The following is a 6,570-nucleotide window of genomic DNA, read 5'->3' on the forward strand; positions in this document are numbered from 1 at the left end:
CAATTTGGTGAGCCCGGGGTTCATTGAAGAGCGGCACATACCTAATGCATTCATGGCGCAGCTCGCTAAAGCGTTGGCGTGAAAGGCGTTCACTGAAAGCGGCACATACTAGATGCATTTGTGGCGCAGCCTGCTAATGCCTCGGGCTGCTGTCCTTCAACGCTTCTGGCATGGATTCGATTCCGCTTAGCGTCGGTTAAGTTTGGGGGATCTTTTTAAGCGAAGCTTTATAGGGGCTCACAAGTTTCTGCGGCGGTGGTGGTGGTGGCGGTGCCACGCTGAAAAGTGGGCCCGTCCTGGCGATTGTGCAGAAAGGGTCCGAGCTCCTTGGCACACACCAGGGACGAAAAAGAAAGAAAGAAATAGAGGAAGAAAGAGAGAGAGAAAAAGAGAGGGAGATAAAGAAAGAATTATATATATATATATATATATATATATATAGAGAGAGAGAGAGAGGGAGGAAGAAAGATGGAGAGAGAGAGAAAGAAAGAGAGAGAGAGAATGAAAGAGAGAGAGAAAGAAAATCACCCCGAAGGCCAGAGAAACAAAGCAAGAGAGAAAGAGAGAAAAAAGAAAGATGTATAGAAAGAGAGAAAGAAATAAAGAGAGAAAGGGGGAGAGAGAAAGAGAGAGAAAGAAAGACAGAGAGAGTGAGAAAGCGAGAAAGAAATAGAGAGAGAAAGAAAGAAAATCACCATGAAGGTCAGAGAAACAAAGAGAGAAAGGAAAGAAAGGAAGAAAGAGATATAGAAAAAGAGAAAGAAATAAAGAGAAAGATAAAGACTGAAAATCACCACGAAGATCAGATACACACCCGACAAGCTTCCCTTACCCCCATTTTCTCGACAGCGGACTCCCCAAATCGAAACGCAACGCACGAGCAGTGGGAGATGGTGCTGACCAGCTCTGCACTGGAGGATCAGCGAAAGCTTATCGCCAGAGCCGAAAGTGCTGCCACCGCCGCTGGGGCCCTGGACTGAAGGCTCCACCCACCACGGAGATCGACGCTTCTCCGTGCCTCATCAAAATAAAGTTTTGTCTCTCTCTCTCTCGACAGCGGAAGGGCTGGTGACTCTATGTCATTGTAGAGCGACACATTCCCAGGTGGCAATACCTACTTACCAAGTTGACGTCAAAGACGTTCATTGAAAAGCGGCACACACCTACTGACACATCCCCAGTGACCCAAGGTGGCATCAAAGAAGTTCGTGGAAGACCAGCGCAGACCACGTGACACATACCCAGTGCTCCAAGTCGACGTCAAAGAGTTTCTTCGAACAGCGGTGCCTACCCCTTCCAGCATCTACAGTCGACGTGAAAGAGGTTCGATGTGAAAGAGGTTCGACGTGAAAGATGTCGACGTGAAAGAGGTTCGTTTAAGAGCGGCAAGTATGCTCACATTGCCACATACTCAGTGACCCAAGTTGGTCCTATGGTAGGTTTCGAACCCTGTTCCCTCAGCACCCGTTCACCCACAGACTACACCCAGTGACCAAGGTAGGCAGGAAAATGGTTAGATACAAACATAGATAGTTCTGGGACACTGCGTGAAGTAACAAAAGAATGCTAACGCAATAATAAAGGTGACCAGTCCGTTTACTCTTCATCTAATTAACCAATCGGGAGTGGCTCGATCTCAGTAAGTGAACTGACTATTCTTTGTTTCTTCTTTTTTTTTACAACGAAGCCTGCTAATAGCAGGCTCAGTCTTCGATGGTCGCGTCCGGATGCAGAAAAAACTCCCATTGGCCATATGCTGTACGTGCGAGTGAAAGCGCGCTTTCACGGGGAGTGAACACACGGCGGAGAGCAAACGCCACTTCTTCCGTCGCGCGAAAGGCTGTAGGGGGACGGGGGGGGGGGGGAGGCGACGTTTAGCTGCAGCACAAAATGCATCCGACCGTGCGTAAGGGCCTCCCACGCGAAAGGAGGACAGCGGGAAAGCAGAGCGGGAAGGAGGGGTTGAGGCTTCTGCTCTGCGAGCAACTTGTACTTTGCGCGGCGCCGGGCGGTCGCGCGCAAGGTATCCTTGAAAGCGATCTGCAACACGGCTCCTACCTTTGGTAGGCGCTGTGCTTTCGCTGCTCAGTTTCCAGTTGAAGCGACAGACCGCATAAACCTTCGCTCGCTGCTGCTGGCGCGCTTGTTCACACCCGCGTTTTGAGAGTGGTTGTGTGCGGTCTCACAAACAACGCGCAGAACTGTTGTCGACGGCGGCGCCGTTCTGCCCGCGTTCGCACCGAACGCGCGCGGCGTTGGTGACGTGTTTATGAAGAACGTGCCAACCTCTGCCGTACACCCTATGTCGGTGTACCGTAGCGACCATAAGGTCACGGTACCTGTGGTCACTAAATAAATGAAAACGACCGGATCATATATATTTCTCATTCTTTATTATCTCAAATAACCAATTACACTATAACATCCTAATAGTCATAATTGAAAATACATAATTCCCCCCATAGTAGAGCGTCGCTGGTGTTCCATCTCCACATCAGTGGAAGGGCTGACAGCTTTTTATCATATAACCTCCTAAGACAAAATAAAAACATAGTAAAGCAGGTAGTTTTTACTGCTAACCGATCACATGAGAACACGAAAAGCAATAATCAAGTAGCGAGGCTACGTACGTATGGCAGCTGCTCCATGTGCCTGTACGAAATAACCATTTTTTAGTTTGTTCAGGTAAAAATCTCCTTTGCTTACACAAACATGGGAAAAAAGAAAAAAAAATTACTCCATCTCCGGCTAAAGGGAACCCTGCATTAATGCGAAGCAGCGGGGAGATGGTTCGCTTGAGCGGGCGATGGTTTCGCGGCAGCGGCCCGAGCGCTCATCGCGGCGCTGCACAGAGGAGAGAATGAGGCGCGCGCGCTCCGTCATTTTCATACCGCGGAACTACCGTGGCGCCCCCAGCGGAGTATGCAGCTGTCGCACCACCTGTCGTGCCCACCGCTCTGGATTCCTAGAGGAGAGAACGGGGGGGGGGGTGAGCGTAGGAGAGGAGAGAGAGGGGAGAGGGGACGCGCATGCGCTGTGGGGGTGTGGCGGATTCCCTAGAGAGAGAAAGAGGGGTGCGTATTAGAGGAGAGAGAGAGGGAGGGGACGCGAATGCGCTGTGGGGGTGTGGCACGCGGGCGCCGCTCCGTACAGGATTCCTAGAGGAGAGAAAGGGGGCGAGCATAGGAGAGGAGAGAGAGGGCCAGGGGACGCGCATGCGCTGTGGGGGTGTGGGACGCGGGAGGGATGGACAGAGCCGCCGGCAAGAAATGCTTTGCATTTAAAGGATACCTTTGGCTTGACCCAGAATTCTGTCTTAATTTTCTACGCTTCATTGCAGCGTCACCTCGTGGAATATAAATGTACTTCACAGGCGTTATTCTTCATCAATAGAAGTATTAGCGGCGAGAAGTTGGAGTGGCGCCCTCTACGAGTGACGTCACGGCCAGGACGGCGCTCGCTCGGCTGCGGCGCGCGCTCGTTCTCTTCGTGCATGCTTGGGGTATTGGTGGCTCCATCCGTACTTATTGAAAGATATGCCGGCTTCTATTTACTGTCATGCCTGAACGGCAGTTTCTTCTTCAAAACCGCGAGTCGTGAAAATTTGCGGCGTGGATATCGCAAGCTATGTAGCATGGAAGGGGTCTACTCTTTTTGCAGTGCGTGTATGCGCAGTGTCTGTCCGTAAACTTTGCGTAAATAGAATGTCTGCAATTTCAACACACGAAGTTGTGTATGATGCTCTGCAAAACACTTCAGATTCTCTTAGTGCTTAGCTATGAGAGACATTGCATTTTACAAGGAAGAAAAATCTTAGTATTAGTATTTGATGTCAATATTATAAATGCGTGTTAGAAGGAAACTGCACAGCAAATCTTTTATGATGATTCTTATTACTATGGTGAGTTGTTGTAGTCAAATATGGCTGCTTTATTAATGCGTAAAAGGAAGAGTTAGGCGCGAATTTTGCATGAAAACGTTTGCTAAATCTTTCACCGTTCTTCAAACACGCAATGGGCACCCAGAAAACGCATTGCTCATGGCTGTTAACACGACGGCGCGTCACGTATAGTATTTACATACTTCACGAATACCATAACAGCAATCACCTGAAAGAACAGTTTCGTGGTTCAGATCGACAGCCTATCAATTGCACGTGAGAAAATGTTTCATAGGGACCCTCAGTTGCTTTTATCGACATCATGGCACAGCCCTTACGCAACTAAATCTACCGACTGTGGTTATGGCGAGGCATGCATTATTCGTGAAACCCATCAGTTCACTACAACTTCGAATTGAAACCATGAAGCACTTCTTTAAGCGCCAATTGCAATGCGCAAGGTGTACTCGAGGTTATACAGCGCAGCTTAGGCTGCGCTGAAGAGGAAAATTCAAACACATTCTGCCTCACCATGTCTCGATCCAGCGTTGTCTAACTACAAAAACTGAGAACTATTCGCTTCGTGAGTACATAAAAGAGAACCTCACATACCTGCCTCATAGAGAAGACACCACAAGCCTCAAATGAATTCACTTGATTTTTGACCTCCACAGGGGAATAATGATATCTTCAATAAGCCTCATACTGCCAATGAATGAGGCTTCGGCGTTTTTCTAGCTGCAGCCATACGGTCCAAAAGGCATAATTCACTAAAGAATTTTGGCCGAGGAGGCTGTGTCAGTTGGCCAAACAGACTCGTGATGTCTGTTCCTCAAGAAACAAGCAGCCGTAAATTGCACAAGAGAGTTGAACATGCAGCACGGAACAGTGAATAAATATTAGTACGTTCCTTTGGGTATTTTGCAAATAGCTGTAAGCCTCAATTAGCTTTACTTCAAATTACCGCCACTTGAAATTAACCGGGTGAGGAACGGCCTAATTTTGAGAAGCAGGTAAAGGTACAAGTGGTGCTGGTTGATTTTAAACTGCACTGTCAGGTCCTCGTAGTGGCGCACCGAGGGGGGGGGGGGGGGTCGGGGTTGTAAACCCCCCACCCCCTGAGGCCGAGTTAACCACCCCTTTTCTTTAACCCCTTTTCTTTCCTTGCGCCTTTGAGTACTGCAACTAAGATGTGAGACGCGCAATCGTCTGCACACTCGCAAAATTACAAAAAAAGCGCATTACTTGACAATTTCCCGTGAAGAAATTAAAATTAGTGCGGTTTAGATGGTATTGGCAAACTAAGGCAAAATGTCAACCCCCCCCCCCCCCTGGCGGAGAGAGAGACAGAAGAAAGTGGAAAGGCAGGGAGGTTAACCAGATGGGAAGATACGGTTTGCTACCCTACGCTGGGGAGAGACGGGAGGGGGAGGTAAAGTGACAGGAAAGTAGAGATAGAGAAAGAAAATAGCACAGATACACAATAACAATCGGTGACAGGTGGCACAGCACAGTTGCACTTGCATCACTATAAGAACATCTGGCAGAGATCCTGCGTGCGCTACTGGGTCCTCGCGTTACTGCCGAGCAGTTTCTGCAAAGAAATGAAAAATTAGGTACTATACCATGAGCTACTCGTCATAAGCAAACAAGTTTTAATGGGTTAAAACCAAGGTAAATGTGGCAGTCATATGTAGCAGACATAGTGACAGGCTCGTTGCACAACTGCAGGTATGGTATCCTAACTTCACGTATATCCTAATCTGCAGGTATGGTATCCTAAAGTGCAGGTATGGTATCCTAACTTAACGTATATCCTGCAGGTACGTATCCTAATCTTGACTTCTGATGTGATATGTTTATGCTGTCATTTCATGTGCTAGTTATGCTTTTTATTAGTCCCTGAATCTGCAGTGTCTAGATCCGCGCATGAAAAACACGCATTGGACTGGTCTGAGCTCCTTCGGCTGGCACTGCAGCGTTGCCCTTGAGAAATAAATTGTCGTCTAGGAAATAAGCTCTTTGAATAAGTTTGCGCGAATGAAGACGTCGTAAAATGTATTTGAGATGACCGTCATAACTATACAAGCACAGGGAACGACAGCGAACAAACGGAAACACTGCAGAAGGTGCCCGGACAGAGCCCGAACGGCAGCAGACGACAGGCGAGAGTCCGTGCCGTGACGTCACGCGAGCGGCGCTCGCAGCGCCTCTGTAGGTCGTTCTCGGGGCTAATAGCGACTTCACAGAATGTTTAGCGAGAACCGCGAAAACTTTAGCAAAAACCGATATGCTATAAAATACGTCTAGTTTAAAGCTAAAGCATTTTTTGGCGCTTCTTGCTGATGGTTTATATCTTGAAGAAGAATGTATCCCGGTGTCCGTGAAGGTGGGCAAGTGATTCGATGTGTTGGCGAACTGATGGCGTCGCATTCTTCTGTACATGACGTTACCTACGGATATGATCCTGGAGTGACGCGCCTATTAGTGGATGCGTGTCGCGCTCCATACGTGCCATGCTCATTTTTTGATCCCGGTATTCCTATTCCACCGTGTTGTGTAGGACACCTGATTACCCATCGGGATTACCTCCCAGCCATTCATTTTGTATTCTCTCTCTCTCGCTTGCTGTCATGATTTCAGAGCGTTGCGGCGCTTGCGATGACCAAGCTCAAAACGCCTAGTAAACC

Source organism: Dermacentor silvarum, chromosome 1 (assembly GCF_013339745.2).
Source record: "Dermacentor silvarum isolate Dsil-2018 chromosome 1, BIME_Dsil_1.4, whole genome shotgun sequence".
Taxonomy (NCBI): domain Eukaryota; kingdom Metazoa; phylum Arthropoda; class Arachnida; order Ixodida; family Ixodidae; genus Dermacentor; species Dermacentor silvarum.